The 19,450-nt window shown below is 34.8% G+C and overlaps 1 protein-coding gene across 1 annotated transcript in view; it reads left to right on the top strand.

Moving 5' to 3' along the window:
• The window catches only part of LRP1B (LDL receptor related protein 1B), a 2,049,143-nt gene that overhangs the window by 278,079 nt on the left and 1,751,614 nt on the right, over window positions 1-19,450 (top strand). The window lies entirely within an intron of this gene.

Below are 19,450 nucleotides of genomic sequence, written 5' to 3'. Positions count from 1 at the left end.
CCAGGAATTGAACCTGTGTCTCTGGCATCTCCTGCCTTGGAAGGTGGATTCTTTACCACCATACCACCAGGGAAGCCTGTGCATGGTGAGGATGAGGCTCTAATAGATTTCCAGATAGAGTCCTGTAAAACTAAGATTCAAGAAAGAACAATTAGGATTTAAGAAGAGAAGCTTCAGGGACATTTGTGAGAAAAGACAGTTGAGCTCATGACAGTAGATGAACTTGTCAAAAAGTGGGACTAAGGTTACCAGTTCCTATGATGAAAACTGCATTCAGGGATGCGAATGACAAAAAGCTAAAATAAACTACCAGACACTTTTTATTCAGAATTTTTATCCACTTTAGGAATTTTTACATTTTATTTTAAAAGTTAACATAGGGCCAAAGAACTAAACAGACATTTCTCCAAAGAAGACATACAGATGGCTAACAAACACATGAAAAGATGCTCAACATCACTCATTATCAGAGAAATGCAAATCAAAACCACAATGAGGTACCATTACACGCCAGTCAGGATGGCTGCTATCCAAAAGTCTACAAGCAATTAAATGCTGGAGAGAGTGTGGAGAAAAGGGAACCCTCTTACACTGTTGGTGGGAATGCAAACTAGTACAGCCACTATGGAGAACAGTGTGGAGATTCCTTAAAAAACTGGCAATAGAACTGCCATATGACCCAGCAATCCCACTCCTGGGCATACACCCGAGGAAACTAGATCTGAAAGAGACCTGTGTACCCCAATGTTCATCGCAGCACTGTTTATAATAGCCAGGACATGGAAGCAACCTAGATGCCCATCAGCAGATGAATGGATAAGGAAGCTCTGGTACATATACACCATGGAATATTACTCAGCCATTAAAAAGAATTCATTTGAATCAGTTCTAATGAGATGGATGAAACTGGAGCCCATTATACAGAGTGAAGTAAGCCAGAAAGATAAAGACCAATATAGTATACTAACGCATATATATGGAATTTAAAAAGATGGTAATGATAACCCAATATGCAAAACAGACAAAGAGACACAGATGTACAGAATAGACTTTTAGATTCTGTGGGAGAAGGCAAGGGTGGGATGTTCTGAGAGAACAGTATTGAAACAAGTATACTATCAAGTGTGAAACAGATCACCAGCCCAGGTTGGATGCATGAGACAAGTGCTCAGGGCTGGTGCACTGGGAAGACCCAGAGGGATGGGATGGGATGGGGAACACATGTAAATCCATGGCTGATTCATGTCAATGTATGGCAAAAACCACTACAATATTGTAAAGTAATTAGCCTTCAACTAATAAAAATAAATGGAAAAAAAAATAAAAGTTAACATATACAACATTATTTTAACAGAGTACAATATAAAATCTGTTTACCGAGAGGAAAGCAGGGAGCCAACTTGTGTGGGATGGGAAGTGGCATTTGACATGGGAAGGGATGAATGTAAGATAAAGAGAAACAGAGACTATATCAAGGACCTAGGTACCAGATGGCCTGATTGTAGGTCAGCTTTTAGGATGAAGACTTTTCCTGTTTAATATAAATAATATTTATCTTGTCAGGTTGCTGTGAAGATCACATGTGATGATACATATCAAAATGCTCTGGAAAAAAGTCATTACTGTAGAAATATTTGCTAGAATTTTCCCTGAGCAAGCTTCTTAAAATTGATATACTGCCTTGCAAACATTTTCCTTAGTGTTTCATTACTTTTATTTATATTTCTATTTTTACCATTTAATTATTTTTCAATATTTAATATTCATGAACATCAAGGATATTCTATATCATCTTCTGCTTTTATTATATTGATTGCACATTGTGAATTACACAGCATGATGAAGCCATTAACTTCATTAAGTAGAAAAATGTCTCAGGTTTGAAATATAGATGATTTGTAAGTGGTAGGAGGAAGAACAGTAAAGGCAAATTGCTTCTCCTTGCCATCTTAAAAAAAAAAATTCAAACTATTTAGGAAGCTTAAAGAATTAAGTAATTTAGTCACATTGAGTTTTACAGTTAAGATGAATAATTCCATCAATATGGTAGAATTATATAAGAATTTGACATGTACTGAATACAAAACATCAAATATAGTGAATACAGCCTTATTGGAGAAATAGCTAACTCTTGGGACAGTGGCACACAATTACTAGAATATGTATCTTTTTTTTTTTAAAGATTTGTTTTTATGAAGACCGTTTATTTTAAGTATTTTATTGAATTTGTTACAATATTCCTTCTGTTTATGTTTTGCTTTTTTGTCTGTGAGGCATGTGGGATCTTAGCTCCCAAGCCAGGGATCAAACCCACGTCCCCTGCAGTGGAAAGTGAATTCTTAGCCACTGGACCACCAGGGAAGTCCCACAAGAGCAGGTATCTTATTTTTGAAAGATCATCTAAATTTGTTTTTAAGGTTTAGCAGGCATCAATACATTGGACCAATGGAATGATGAACTAAAATATGGGAAGACAACATTATTGCAGTCAGAGGGTTGATTTTGAAACATGTATGATATATGAATGAAAGAGTTTTGTTTGTTTTAAAGAAAACAAACATATAAATAAGAAACACAGGCTTACTTGGCACTTAATTATAAATTCTAAGATTTTGAAGCATTATGTCCTTATGCTAAAATGAAAAGTATGCTTAAGTACTGCACATTGGGAGAGAAATGTAGAAAAAACGAATCTCACACAAAACACCTGCCAATTCCCTTTCCAATGTCATGTTTTACAGTAATACCCATACTCAAAATACTCTTAAAATCTTATGCTATTGCTCCCTTCACCATGCACAGTTTATGCACTAACTTGGCGAACAATTTGAGGAAGAAAATTTGTATTTACATTCCTAAGTTATTAATATCTGTCATATTTAAGAAGAAACCAGAAAATAATTCTATTTCCTGTGACCTTTATCTTAAATATGAATTTATTGACTTTTTGTGACCTAAGGTTGCTGAGATGAACACAATATCTTCAAACAGCTCCTAGAATGTTTTCAGGAGGTAGAGATGTGAGAAGAAAAAGTGATACTGAGGTTACCATTTCACATCTGACCCCAGGAAATAGTGCAACATAGCTCAAGGATCAGAGTGAACAACAGCAACAAACAAACAAAAAAACAAAGAAAGAAAGAAAACGTAGCTTGATAAACATTAGGAATATTTAAAGGGAAAACAATTATTGGAGGAAAAAATATTTCAGGAAGATTTTATTAGTATTTGTGTGTGTGTGTGTGTGTGTGTGTGTATCTTTTTGAGTTAGCTCAAAGTTATGGAAAAGTTCAAAAAGCAGAAAAAGGAAGGTTGACTTCACAGGAAGATGGATTAACTTACCCCTGTGTGTGTTCTAAATCACTTCAGTTCAGTTCAGCTGTGGTGTCCAACTCTTCGCGACCCCATGGATGGCAGCACGCCAGGCTTCCCTGTCCATCACCAACTCCTGGGGCTTTGTTGTGTCCAATCCTTTGCAACCCTATGTATCACAGCCCACCAAGCTCCTCTGTCCTGGGGTATTCTCCAGGCAAGAATGCTGGAGTGGGTTGCCATGTGCTCCATGAGGGGAATCTTCCCACCCCAGGGATTGAATCTATATCTCATTGTATTTCCTGCATTGGCAGGCAGGTTCTTTACCACTAGCACCACCTGGGAAGCCCCTTAGAAGAAGGTAATCTTGAAAGACTGACTCCTGCTACAAATTATTCTGGGCGTTATTTCCGATATTCTGTCTCCCTCTGCCTCCTCTTCTTCTGCCTACTCTCCAGCCTGCCTCTGATCATGGCTCTTTGGTTCTCTCTTCTTTGTCTCTGTCTTGTTGTTTTGATAATAACAATTGTATTCGTTTCTTATAAGTTATGTCACCTTGAGGAAATTTCTTAATGTCTTAGAGTGCCAGATTCCTCATTCATAAAGGTTGATGACAAAATCTAGCGTAGTCTATTGGTAACAGTATAAAAAACACATAGTTTAACACCTGATGCATTCACTAGTACATGGTTTATTATGTGTTGGGAAATTGGTATGCATTTATTATTGTTAGTGCTATTATTGTACAATGCACCAAGCCAACACCCAAACTGAAAATAATAACAATGTTCCCGACAAGTAAGCTCCCTGAGAAAGAAAAGGAGTTTCATAATTTATCCTTAAATTTGTGTGCATGGCTGTATCTGTTTCTATATTCACATTTGACTCCATACCTATATTTGGATATATCTTTATGTATCTGAATTGGTATCAGCATGAATTCATTCATTCAAAAGCACACATTTAATCACTTATGTCAGGCAGGATACTAAATATTGAACATACAATTGAGAAATGGCTTGTAATGTTAAGGTATTTATAATATACAATGAAGAAATATACAAATAAACAAATATATGCTATAAATTATGGAAGTTTATAAGATGAAAATCCATAGAAATTAAGTACAGATACAAAAATTGAAACAAATAAAATGATCCATTCTACATGAAAGTGAGAGTAAAGGGCAGTTAGGAAAATCTGCCCAAATGATCTGAGTTACTAAAACGACAGTCAAAATATAGCACACATCTTTTTTCCTGATTATCCTAAATATAAGATACTATGACATAATAAAGGCAAGTCAAAATTGGAAGAAGGGTTTGAATTAGGCTACCTACTTAAGTCATTTCTAAATATATTTCAAAATTAGATGTAAAAATGGTGCCTTGAGCTAAAATTCAACCAATATCCACTTTTTTCAATTATTTCTGTGGACCAGATATTGTGTATTCAAGGATCTTAAATATAATGTGGAAGATCTATGTACAGATAATAATCTAGTTTTACATGTAATAGTACAGATAATACAAAATTGGGAAGTGGTTTATTTTCCTCTGGGGCAGAGGATAGGGTTAAGGAGACTTTGAATCTACATCTTAGTGAGTGAAGGGCATTCTTCTGTGCAAGGTTCCAGAGGGGAATAATGCCAGGTATGTCTAGAGAAGTGGGCAGGGGCTAGCAAGTTTGTGAAGACTTTACATGTATCAAGGAACTTGAACTTAACTTGGTAGAAAATAAGACCTATTTTCAAGGTTTTTTTGTTGCAGTTTGATTTTAAAGCCCACAAATGATATGCATTTTCTAAAATGGGAAGAGAAGAGAATGGAGGAAGGGAATCTAGGGAGTAGTCACCTGCAATATTCCAATTGTGTGATGGCAAAGGCTTACGCTAACACTATGGGCATGAAAGAGAAAAAAATAACTGGAAGTGGAAGTTGAGAAAGGAGCAATAATGAAAGTAGACTTTTCTGTTTCTAATAAGAGATCAAGCAGCAACTATTGCTAGAAGAAGCAATTTAAAGCAGAAAAATAACTCCAGTTGAATTAGTCTTATGTAACAGGCCCTGTGGAAAGTGATTCATGTATATCTTGGAAGACAGCCCCCCAAATAACCTAGAAATATAGAGAATCATTTTCACAACTCACAACTGCAGAAATTGAAGTCCAGGCCATACAACTAACAGGGATTCAAACCCCAGCCAGTGGCTTCAGATTCCTCTGATATTATACCACAGTAAGTAAATTTAAACACTATAAACAAGGAAACAAATAATCATAAATTTGAACAAAATGCCAGGCCTGACAGGAACTAAGAAGGGTGTTTGAAATGGGGGAGCAAGATCTGACTTTCATTATGAACCTCAAGATGTGCCCAATTCTGCATTTTGGTTGCTATCGCGGAAGAAGTGAAATTCATTTAGTAATAATGTGTACTCTCTATTCTAACGTGTGTCACTATGCCCTTTTTGCCATGTTTTTGTACTTTGGGTTTCCATCTTAGAAAAACTGTGAAAAATGTCAATTCTCCAGAGAACTGTAACAAAAATAAAGACTGGATAACTTGGTTCTGCGAGAAAAGGGATGAAGTTTTTGTGTTCAGGGCTTCCCTTGTGGCTCAGCTGGTAAAGAATCCGCCTGCAATGCAGGAGACCTGGGTTCGATCCCTGGGTTGGGAAAATCCCCTGGAGAAGGGAAAGGCTACCCACTCCAGTATTCTGGCCTGGAGAATTCCATGGACTGTAAAGTCCATGGGGTCGCAAAGAGTCAGACACGACTGAGCGACTTTCACTTTCACTTTTTGTGTACAACTTTAAGAAGCTGTGGTGGGGGAATGATCTATTTATTGCTTTCAAACACTTTGATGGTTGCTTGGTGAACTGTGTTAAGAAGTGGTTCTCAATGTCGGAGGAAGTACACAGACACAAGAATAAATGGGGTTCCTACTGACTAGAATAGTTTAACTCTTGCCTCAATGCTGGATGATATATCCCTATGAGGTCCCTTACAGCTAGTTAAACTCTTAGCTTATAAAATTGCTAGAATAAAATTATTTCATTTCTCAGCAGCAAGATTTGCATTTTATATAAATGGAAGATTTTTGGACAGGCTATGCTTTTCTGTTGCCAATATCTGAGAAACTGGTACATATTTGTAAACATACCAAAGTGTTATTCAAGAAGGTTGCATAAAATGAAAAACATTTATCACTAGAAGACATTTTTCGTATATAGTATTTTCTTTTACATAGTTTAAATAAATTCTTTTTGGATGAGAAGTAGGGCACCTAAGGTAATTGTCTTTATATTTACATAGCACCTTCACTTAAGATACCTGGGTATTTCAGTTATTGCTATAGGTGTCTTGCTTATACTGTTTTAATTTATGTGATAAACTATAACTATTAGCAATAATTTTTACTTTCAATATAAATCTACTAACAAAATTAACTTTTATCCTATCAGTTCTTATGAATGGAAATTTTGGTTTTTATTTAGTTATTAGCTCACCCAAGTACTTCTTAAGTACTTATTCTATGCCAAGAATTGATATTATAAATATACATAGTTTTTAAATCAACATCAATTGTTTTGGGGCAGGGGGAATGGAGGAATTGTCCACTTGTTATCTATGTGATTTTTATATTCAATTCGGTTCAGTTCATTCACTCAGTTGTGTCTGACTATCTGCAACCCAATGGGCTATGGCATGTCAGGCTTCCCTGTCCAACTCCTGGAACTTACTTAAGCTCATGACCATTGAGTCAGTGATGCCAACCAACCATCTCATCCTCTGTCATCCCTTTCTCTTCCTGCCTTCAATTCTTCCCAGCATCAGAGTCTTTTCCAGTGAGTCAGTTCTTCACATCAGGTGGCCAAAGTATTGGAGTTTCAGCTTTAGCATCAGTCCTTCCAGTGAATATTCAGGACTGATCTCCTTTAGAATGGACTGGTTAGATCTCCTTGCAGCTCAAGGGACTCTCCAGAGTTTTCTCCAACAACACAGTTCAAAAACATCAATTCTTCAGTGCTCAGCTTTCTTTATGGACCAACTCACGCATCCATACATGACTACTGGAAAAAACATAGCTTTGACTAGACAGAACTTTGCTGGCCAAATAATGTCTCTGCTTTTTAATATGTTGTCTAGGTTGGTCATAGCTTTTCTTCCAAGGAGCAAACATCTTTTAATTCCATGGCAGCAGTCACCATCTGCAGTGATTTTGGAGCCCAAGAAAGTAAAGTCTCTCACTGTTTCCATTGTTTCCCCATCCATTGGGCATGAAGTGATGGGACTGGATGCCATGATCTTAGTTTTCTGAATGTTGAGTTTTAAGCCAGCTTTTTCACTCTCCTCTTTTACTTTCATCAAGAAGCTCTTCCTGTTCTCTTTCTGCCATAAGCATGGTGTCATCTGCATATCTGCATAACTGAGGTTATTGATATTTGTCCCAGCAATCTAATTCCAGCTTGTGCTTCATACAGCCTGGAATTTCACATAATGTACTCTGCATATAGCAGGCTGGCAATATAGAGCCTTGATGTACTCCTTTCCCAATTTGAAAGCAGTCTGTTGTAGGTCCACTTCTAACTCTTGCTTCTTGACCTGCATATAGATTTCTCAGGAGGCAGAAAAGGTGATCTGGTATTCTCATCTCTCTTAAGAATTGTCCACAATTTGTTGTGATCCACACAGTCAAAGGCTTCAGCATGGCCAATAAAGCAGATGTTCTGAAATTCTCTCACGTTTTCTATGATCCAACAGATGTTGGGAATTTAATCTCTGGTTCCTTTTCTAAATCTAGCTTGAGCATCTGGAAGTTCTTGATTCACAAGCTGTTGAAGCTTCACTTGGAATATTTTGAGCATTACTTTGCTATTATGTGAGATAAGTACAATTGTGCGGTAGTTTGAATATTCTTTGGCATTGTTTTTCTTTGGGATTTAAATGAAAACTGACCTTTCTCCAGTCCTGTGACCATTGATAAGTTTTCCAAATTTGCTGGCTTATTGAGTGTAGCACTTTAACAGCATCATCTTTTAGGATTTGACATAGCTCAGCTGAAATTCATCATCTCCAATAACTTTGTTCATAGTGATGTTTCCTAATGCCCACTTGACCTCACACTCCAGGATGTCTGGCTCTAGGTGAGTGATCACACCATCGTGGTTACCTGGGTCATGAAGATCTTTTTTGTATAGTTCTTCTGTGTATTCTTGCCACATCTTCTTAATATCTTCTGCTTCTGTTAGGTCCATACCATTCCTGCCCTTAATTGTGCCCACTTTTGCATGAAATGTTCCCTTGATATTTCTAATTTTCTTGAAGAGATCTCGTCTTTCCCATTTTATTGTTTTCCTTTATTTCTTTGTATTGATCACTTAGAAAGGCTTTCTTATCTTTCCTTGGTATTCTCTGGAATTCTGCATTCAGATGGATATATCTTTCCTTTTTTTCCTTTGCCTTCACTTCTCTTCTTTTCTCAGCTATTGGTAAAACCTCCTCAGACAACCATTTTGCTTTTTTGCATTCTTTTTCTTGGGGATGGTTTTGATCATTGCCTCCTGTACAATGTCATGAACCTCTGTCCATAGTTCTTCAGGTACTCTGTCTATCTATTTTTACCATGAGCCTATTTTTACCTTAAACCCCTCTATACTATGGCCAGGGTAGATCCCGAACCTTTAACAATGTCTCCCAGTCCCACATTGAGGAGGCCGTGATGGCATAGGTTTGTTCTTATAATGTTGCTTCAGATCCACATCAGAAGTTTTCTGATATGAAGCCAGTCTCCTTTAAGTTTTTTCAACATTGAACATCACTTACACAAATCATTCATTAGTTTAAAGATATTTATTGGTCATTTTTGGGATCACATTGTTCTGTGCCCTTGGCCTTTTTTCCTCTAGACTGTGTAAGAATTCCACCCCAAGATTATACTTAAGTGTGCTCAGCTCTGCTAATTCTGTTATGAAAGCAGGTCATCAATCTTCAATTTCATTTTCCAAATTTGGAAATCTTTTTCCATTAAGGTGCTTGACAATAAAGATTCACTCTTTTTAAAAGGCAAGTTTGTTTATAAACAGTAGAAATCAAAGAAAACCTTATACCTCTTTATATCAAAATTCAAATTCTTAATGAATATCTATACTTGAGTGGCCATTGGAAGCTTTGAATAGCTGTTTAATACTTGGAAGCAATCGATTATTTTCACAAAAACATGAAAAAAAGATTGAGGATTTGCTCTGCTCCCACTTTATCCCTAGTACTTTCACCCACTCTTGCCCCTGCAATAAGGAAAACAAAAGCTTAGGTAACTTATTCTTCTACAAAGTTTGAATTTATTCTTAATCTGTTGTATAATCACATTACTTATGTTTATATAAATTTATATATATACATATGTATCCTTCTTGAGGAGTCTGTCTTCTACAGAAATTGCAAACAATGGGCCCTAGTTTTTTAGCTGTTTTTTGTCTTTATTGGTTAAAAAAACAAAACCAAAAAACTTACACATGCTGTAGAGAGATAATGAGCATAGATAATATATTTAAAACTGTGGAAAATAAGTCCATGTTATTAACACTGTTTATGTAATTTTATTTATTGATACATACAATCCATTTTTTTCCTCATATTTTTCCACTTTGAGGACTTTTTTCTCAATTTTCCTACTGTATACTGTGGCATCCATATTTTTAAAACTAAGGGTAAAGATAACATTTCATTTAATTTTCTAAAATGATTGACAATGGGTTAGCTTATCTTTCCCACAAATTGAACTTCAGCAGATGTGTAAAGCAGGTGTAGATCATCAACACTTTATGATATGCCTGCTTTTAATTTTTATCTAATGCTTTGATTGCCTATGAGTTAGTCATGCTTGGTGTTAGAAAAATTTTAAAATGCCGCCTAATCAGTTGTTAATTAGGAATAAATCATCACATTTTAAAGACGTGGTAAAATACCCTTTTCTGATGAAATGGCAATTGCTTTTTCTTTCTTTTCTTTGGTTATACACAATTGAGCTCTGAGATTTAGATGATTAGAGATTACCAGCCACAATTATGATGATGTCTTATGTCTTTGTGAACTTGTTGATTCATTTAAAAAATAGAAGTGCTTCTTCAATGTTTATATGATGAATATCAGTCATGATTGATATTTAGAAATTAGTTCATGGAAGGGCTTACATGAATGTAACATAATTGCATTTCATTTTGTGCCAATTGATTTTACTGTGATGTTTAATGGTTTGTTGCATACTTTTCAGGATAATGAATTTCATTTCCTTGTATTATCCTATAAATAACCTGGAAGTTTTTTTAATTAGGATAATCATATTAGCTGTCTTAATTCTGGCAAACATTTACGGCTCAGTGCCTTTTAGAATTGGACTACATGCCTGTCTCAAGCCATACCAGATATAATGCATATGCATTTACTTGTATGTGTATGCATGTATTCAAAATGTTTTCTCAAAAAAGCATACTTTATATCTGTTAGATAGTGTTTTCTTCTACTTGTGTTCACTATGAAATTTGTGTACCTACATAAGTAGAGATACCATTTTATACTAGCTTCCTCATTAATTTTTATCTGTTCATTTGACAAGGGCATAATTGTATATTGATTTTTCAAATAAGGAGAAGAAACTTCAGCCTAAACCTGAAGCCCACGAACACACAACTAATGGTGAATACATATAATTTGACTTGATGTATAACTTTAAGATATATATATGGCTATAATTAAGTCATGTATATATGGCTTTTGTAACTATACCAAAACTCTGCAACATGTATCTACACTTTAAATTTTTGATTAATAGCAAAGAAAGAAGTACTTTGTAGTGTAATTGAAAATATAGAAAACATTCATCTGTTCAAATGGACAAAACAGTAGCATAAACAGAATAGGCACAATTGAAATTCAGTATTAAAAATTAAGGTACATGCCATTGCATAATCCTTCATAATATAATATCTTGATATTTTAGTCAGTCAGTCGGATGATGGCAGTCAAAATGTCAAGAAAATACTGTTTAAGATATTTATAATCCAGGCATCCCAAGTATTGGAAGGAATGCTCCACCCTTAAGGATTAAGTGAAATACTTAATACCAAGATTGAAGAATCTATATATTTTAAGCTTGGTAGAATATATATATTTTAGGCCTATGAGTTTATTTTTTCATACTGTTAATTATTTAGAGAAGTACTGCCAATCTCCAGACATATTAACAATGACATAATAAAAAAGTATATTTTAATGCATGTTATTTCTACAGGAAGCAGACTATATCATTTTTTTTATTATTTTCATTATTTATATATTCCGTATAGAATACCTCTATACTACCTAAATTGGAATTAAAATAATAGATCTATCCAATTATTAAACAAATATATTTTGAGCTTCAACTCTGTGGCAATGATGATGCATTTATCATTTAATCTGTACTCAAGTTTTAATTTCTAAATAATACCTAAAGTGCTCTACTCACCTATAAGATTAAAATATATGTATATGTTTCAGTTTTCTATCACTATTTTCAGTTTTAATATTTTATTCAAATATTTGACCCATGTATAGCTTTTTTGTACAGTTCAGCTTTTTTTTTTTTTTTTTTTTTTTAATTAAGGACTAGCTAGTTACCTGAACCAGTACACTATGGAATAATCTTTATTTTCTCAAATGACCTAAAATATTCCCTGCATTATAAACTAAATTTCCATATATGTATTTGAGCCTCTTCCCAATTCTATTCTTTTCCTTTGACCTATATGTCTCTTTTTTCACTAAAAAAATTACTACTTTTTAGTATTTTATAATTGTTATCTCATGTTTTAATAATGTATACTGTTAGGTACTATATTTCTATTTGTATTGTACAGTTATCTTAACTGCTTGTTTGACCTTTATCAACCCATTACAAAATTTATTATATACATATACCTATTTTTACTATTAAAAATCAATTTAAAAGTCCTCTTAACTACCAAATACATGTTGAATATACATTCAAAGAATATTCATTTCAAAGAATACTAAGTCAATAACTACCCAAGCCTCAAGATGTAACAATAGGTATTTTATCATTAAATATAAACTGTGATAAGAATCCATCTAATAAAAATTATTCTTCTTTATTAAATTTTGAATTCAGTTTAAATGAGTGTTTCCCTGGTTGCTTAGATAGTAAAGAATCTGCCTGCAGTGCAGGAGACTTGGGTTCAATCCCTGGGTTGGGAAGATCCCTTGGAGAAGGGAGTGGCAACCCACTCCGGTACTCTTGCCTGTTGAATTCCATGGGCAGAGGAGCCTGGTCAATGAGTTCATCTTAGTGCACTGTTGGTCTCTTTGTTTATCTTAACTATTTTTCATGGGTACCCTGTTTTAAAAGATTCATTTATTGGTTCTTGTTTGGTTGGAGGAAGGTAAATGAGTGTATTGAGGGGATCTCAACTTTATTTGATAGAATTGTAGCTAATCTTTCAAGTATGTCAGGTTTGGGAACAAAATGAGTTTTAGGGCTGCAACTTTAAAAACTGGAAACTGGAAGTTTGTATGATTTATCAAATTTAGAAAAATCTACCCAAGATAAAAATTCCACTCTCTTGAAGGAAATTGTTAATCAAGAAAATTTAGCATATTATAGAATTCATTTACAGGAACATGTGCTTTTCCATATTGGGCTTCGCAGGTGGTGCTAGTGATAAAGAACCCGCTTACCATTGCAAGAGAATTAAGAGACGTGGATTTGATCCCTGGGTCAGGAAAATCCCCTGGGGAAGGGTATGGAGACCTACCCTAGTATTCTTGCCTGGAGAATCCCCATAGACGGAGGAACCTGGCAGTCTACAGTCCAGGGATTCACGAACAGTTGAACACAACTGAAGTGACTTAGCACGCACATGTCTATCTTGCAGTAGCTGAACTGACTGAGATGTGGTGAAAAGTTCTTAGATGAATACAAATTCTTTATGGCTATTCTTTGGGACTTCATAGAAAAACTAAAACAATAACACACTCCCCTCCAATCTGGAACTGATTTACTGCCTTTCAAGATGTCTTAGGTACTCATATATCCATCTGATGTTTTCACTGCTTTATTTGATATGCACATTTCCTGGGAGATCTAATTTTATTTGTGCATTGCTAATGCATTGCATTTCAAGCTGTGTTTTGATTTCTGAAACTGGCAAATTTTCACACAGCTCTTTAAATTTCTTATTTAGAGGAAAAACTATAGAATAAAGCTGAATAAGCATATTCCTGAGCCCACCCAATTTCAGGATGTAGCAGAATAGGAAACAGCATTTGTGAAAGATCCACAAATTACGTTTGGGTAAAGGGGTGGGGGGTGTTGTATACACACCTAGAGGAAATGTGATCATCAGGGTGGTCAAACTGTTGAGTTTGCCAGGAGTTAGTGGAACAGTTACTGCTTCACCTCCTGCCAAATGTAATATTACCAACTTATTATTCATATATTCATTTGAGAGGAAGGCTTTCACACTTTTTCTCTTTCAAACATTTGCCAAATAAATATATGCTAGTGACTTTCATGCTGTTTTATTCACCTCTGTGAAGCCTAACAAAAGCTAGAAATAAGAAGTTAAAGTCAACTTGTTAATCAAAATTCATTGTTGAGGGCTTCCAGATTCTTTCCACTAACCTCTCACTCTTTGTGAAGAAATTTTATTGTGAGTAGTTAATATTTTATGGGAATGCTGTCAACTTCTTACAGAGCCCAAAGGAGTTATATATTTTTCTGACATATGATCATAATTCCCATCAGTATGTTTAATGTCAGCATCTCTAGAATTCTTTTGATTTTTAAGGAGAAAAAAAAATAAAAAATTCCAGACTTGTCAAATAAGGATAACATGCTTCAGGAAATGCTTATTACTCTGGGTGAGTGCTTGGGGACCAGAGAGACAGATATGCCAAAGGATGCCTCTTAGTGGTTTTCTGGTTAAGATATTTTTTCTCTACTTATTAAACTGTTCCTGGAATGAGAATTTTGAGAACTAGTTTTGTATACCTACAGATAAAATATTTTTTTTTTAAATATTTTGTACTAGAGCAAAACACACACGTATCCATATGTGTATGTGTGTGTATGTGTATCATATGTGTGTGTATTAGTCACTCGGTTTTGTCTGACTTTTTGTCCCCATGGACTATAGCCCACCAGGCTCCTCTGTCCATGGGATTCTCCAGGCAATATATACTATTATACAATATGTATATATATATTATTATACACATATAATATAACGTGATATATATTCCCTTCCCTGGTGGCTCAGACGGTAAAGCGTCTGTAATGCAGGAGACCCGGATTCAATCCCTGGGTTGGGAAGATCCCCTGGAGAAGGAAATGTCAGCCCACTCCAGTATTCTTGCCTGGAAAATCCCATGGACGGAGAAGCCTGGTGGGCTACTGTCCATGGGGTCGCAAAGAGTTGGACACGACTGAGCGACTTCACTTTCACTTTCATATATGCTATTAAAGTATAGGATACTATATGTTACAGTATTATCTGAAAACTGATCATGTATTATTGATAAAAATGAAATAAGAGTTTTAGTTAAAAAGCCAAATTGAGGAAAGTCCAAAATGTTTAATATTATACATGATGGATATTTATATATTTATATGGATATTTCTATATTTATTTTATTAAAAATAAAATCTCTCCAGAATACTACTCATGTCACAAAGTGCAAGACCAAACAAGAACTTTGGAATGTGTTCTTTACTCTGTGACAGGTTTTAAGTCGACCAGGATCTGCTAAGTTTGTTTTGCTTTTTAAATTATTTTTCTAAGAACCATGAAAGAAGCATAAAATGACCTCTGCTGTCAAGGGGGGAGTTGAACTGATAATTAATCTGTGCAAAAGACAGCATTGGTTTAATAGTGAAAAATTATCCAGTTAACTAATTTGACTGACCTTTTAGCTAAATTGAATGAATCATCCAGGTTTGGCATAAAGTAAACTCAGAAGCTAAGCATATAGTAATTAGTTATTCTGTTGATGTTGTTTTTTTTTTTTTTTATTGAAAATACATGTTGTGCCTGATTCAGCATCAGGGAAGATGTTAGCAAATGTTTTCTTCTAAACAGCATGTTAAGCCTTCACTCACATCAGCTTTACTTCATCAACAGCTAGGTTCTTGGCCATGATTTGGCTGTGATTTCTACAATCAGAGATTTAAAGTGAAGTCTTATGGTTTGTATGTGTTTCCTATATAGAATTTTGAAATACTAAGGTCTAACTATGAACTTTTGATGTGGCTATGAATTCTTAGTTTAGACTTTTCCTTAGTTTAATGTCTTTCATTTGAATTGCTTAAAGATCATAGTATAAGCCACAAGTTTAGTCCAGGAAATTTATTGATTTTTCTATGCAAAATCCTCATTCCCTTTTTTTCAGGTGATAAACATGTTCCACATTGATTATTATGAGATATTTTGGAGTATCAATACATATTTCCTTAAAAAGGTACTATGAGGCAATAGGGGTGGAATTAAAAAACAGACAAACTAGTTTATAATTAAAGAAATATTCCTCAGAATTTGAGAATTGAATATTTCTTTGACATGTTTTTAAGATCTATGTTAAGTCAAGGCAAACAGTACAATTAAGATATAAAAAACTGGTGATAATGTGATTAATTTGATCATGAACAACCAAAAATCCCTATAATCATAGTTCATATTTCAGGGGACTTAAGTGGTGGTCCAGTGGTTAAGACTTCACCTTCTATTGCAGGGGGTTCAGTTTCAATCCCTGGTCAGGAAACTAAGATCCCACACATGCCTTGCCAACAACAGAAAAAAATAATTCATATTTCAATAAAGCAACACAACATGATAGATTGAGACAAATTTTTCATTATTTGTAGACAATGTGATTATACACCAAAAACCCCAAGAGAGTCCACTGAAAAACTTTTAGAATTATAATGAGAAAATTTAGCTAAGCATTGCATACAAATTATGGAAGCCTGAATAACTAAAACAATTGATATCAACAAAAAAATGGACAGTCAGATCAGATTACCTCCCCAAATAATGCCTTAGTGAGTTAAAGTTTCATTACCGTGAATTAAAACTGAATACAAGTAAAATGATGAAATTTTTAAAAAAATTAATCATCTTTTCATAGGATCTTTACTATACAAAATTTATTTTATCATAATCTTCATGCAGTTACATTTACTGAGTACCTACTATGTGCCAGGCACTCCTATAAGCATCTAGATGAAGTCAGTAAAAGTGATTGGCAAAAGACGATACCTGTGTAGATTTTGCCATCTGTTCCTGCAAAGTCCTTCTGATGTTTGAATGTGTTATATCTTTCCTTTTGTTTTCCTATCTCGGTCACTTTACCCTCCCAGCATGGGTATCCATTCTAATTTCTATACAATTGATATTTTCATTCCACAAGCTGTTAATATATCTGTATGCATATTCTTGAAATTATGCATAGTGCTCTGATGGGTATGTTTATTTTTAATGCACCCAATTGGTTCATTATAAATTTCATGCTCTTTCTTACATGTTTTTAATTCTGCATTTTATTTTTAAGATCTGTACATTCAGCTATATTTCTCCTGCATGATGCCCCACTCTGTGTGTGTGTGTGTGTGTGTGTGTGTTAGTAGCTCAGTAGTGTCCAAGTCTTTGTGACCCCATGGATTGAAGCCTGCAGACACCTCTGTCCATGAGATTTTCCAGGCAATAATACTGGAGTGGATTGCCATGCCCTCTTCAGTATCCCACTGTATGGCTATGTAAATATCATATTATTTTTCCACAAGTGCTCATAGTGATGGACATCTAAGTTGAAAACAACATTCTAATGTAAATACTGTTATCACAACTATCCTTCTGTGTATAATATGCCTAGATGGTTTGTTTGGTTTGCCTAAGACATATCTGGTCTATGTCTGTGTCCTAGAATATTTAATCTTCTCCTTTTACTCTCTTCCAATGTCTCTCCACGAGAGACTTCTCTGGGATGTATACTCAATGTTGGAATTGTTTAATATTGAATATATACATAACTATTAGTCTTCAGAATGAATAACTTTACCAGTTTATAGTCCATCCAGTTTTTCTTGACTTTATGTTATCCCAATCCTCACAATTGATATTTATTTGTCATTTACATCTTGATAGTCAGAAATATTTCATCAATATTATGTCACATTTTTCTTACTAGTAATGTCAAATATGTCTCTATATTCTTTAAATGCATTTTAGCTCCTCTTTTCATAGATTGCTTATTCATATACTTTGCTCCTCCCATATTGACATAAAATCTTTGTTTTTTAATTTGAAAGATTCTTTTATCTTATATAAACCATCTTTGTTTGATTTTAAATGCTGTAAATTATGCACTTTGCAGAGATGTGGGTGGACCTCGAGACTGTCATACAGAGTGAAGTTAGAAAGAGGGAAACAAATATCATATAATATCACTTATATGTGGAATCTAGAAAAATGTTACAGATAAGATTATTTACAAAGCAGAAATAGAGGTACAGACATAGAGAACAGATGTATGGATATTGGGGGGATAGCAGGGTAGAATAAATTGAGAGATTGGATTGACATGTATGTACTACTGTGTATAAAATACATAACTAATGACTACCTATGATATAACACAAGAAACTCTACTCAGTGCTCTGTGGTGACCTTAAATGGGAAGGAAAATAAGAATATATATATATATACATACATACACACACACACACACACACACACACACACACACACACACACACATATATGTACTGATCCCTAGGGCTCAGTGGTAAAGGATCTGCTTGCAATGCAGGAGACCCGGGTTCGATCCTTGGGTTGGAAAGATCTCCTGGGGAAGGGAATGGCAACCCACTCCAGTATTCTTGCATGGGAAATCCCATGGAGCCTGGTGGGCTAGCTTGGGGTCACAAAGAGTCAGACACGACTGGGTTACTAACACACTTTCATACACGTATGCACATATATAACTCATTCACTTTCCTGTACAAGAGAAACTAACACAACATTGTAAAGCAACTTCTACACTCTACATCAGTAACAATTAATCATAAATAAAGAAATTAAATGGTGTAAATAGCTTTCACATTTTGTCCATGGTATCATCACATTAAAATCCATATTGTGCTCAGATATATCAGTTATATCCCCTGAGAGTCACAAAGGCATTCTCATATTTTGAACTTCATTACCTTCACATTAGGTAGGACTGAAGCTTCTTCTTATACATGACGTTAAATAATTTCTTCCATGTAGTGAGTCAGAGTCATTTTTTTACCCTATATCTTTAATTAATGTAACATTTACAAAATAACCCATTCAGGTTTTTGATTGTATCAAGTTGCCTTATGCATACAAGTCTGTTTCAGAGCTTTCTCTTCAGTTCCATTGCATTACATGATTTTCTAAAGTTATCCTACCTCTTTTAAATATAATGCTTTATGTGCTTAATCACTCTTTGCAACCCCATGGACTATAGCCCACCAGGCTCCTCTGTTGATGGGGATTCTCCAGGCAAGAATACTGAAGTGGGTTGCCATGCCCTCCTCCATGGGATCTTCCCAACCCAGGGATCAGACCCAGGTCTCCTGTATTGCAGGAGGATTCTTTACCAGCTGAGCCACCAGGGAAGCCCAAGAATACTGGAGTGGGTAGCCTAGCCCTTCTCCAGGGGATCTTCCCAACCCAGGAATCTAACCAGGGTTTCCTGCATTGCAGGCAGATTCTTTACCATATGAGTCATATAATATTTGATAGGAAAAAATCACCAGTTTGTTTCACTTTGCAAATTGGTTTTAGCCTTCTCTCAACCTATTTGCTTCCATAATTTTATTTTGGTTAAATCAATTGTTAAGTTTCAAAACACTGCTGGTATTTTGAATGAAGTTGAACTGATCTTATAAATTGCTTTGATGAGAATTTATGTTTTCATAGTAGTCATATCATACATGAATATGTATATCTCTCCACTTATTCAGCACTATTTAAGAGTTTATTTTTGATGACCTTGTGCATTTATTGTTAGATTAATTCTTAGATATTCTATATTATGTTGTTACAAGCTTGTTGAA

Source organism: Cervus canadensis, chromosome 15, assembly GCF_019320065.1.
Source record: "Cervus canadensis isolate Bull #8, Minnesota chromosome 15, ASM1932006v1, whole genome shotgun sequence".
Classification (NCBI taxonomy): Eukaryota; Metazoa; Chordata; class Mammalia; order Artiodactyla; family Cervidae; genus Cervus; species Cervus canadensis.
This window is presented reverse-complemented; position numbering and strand designations above follow the sequence as displayed.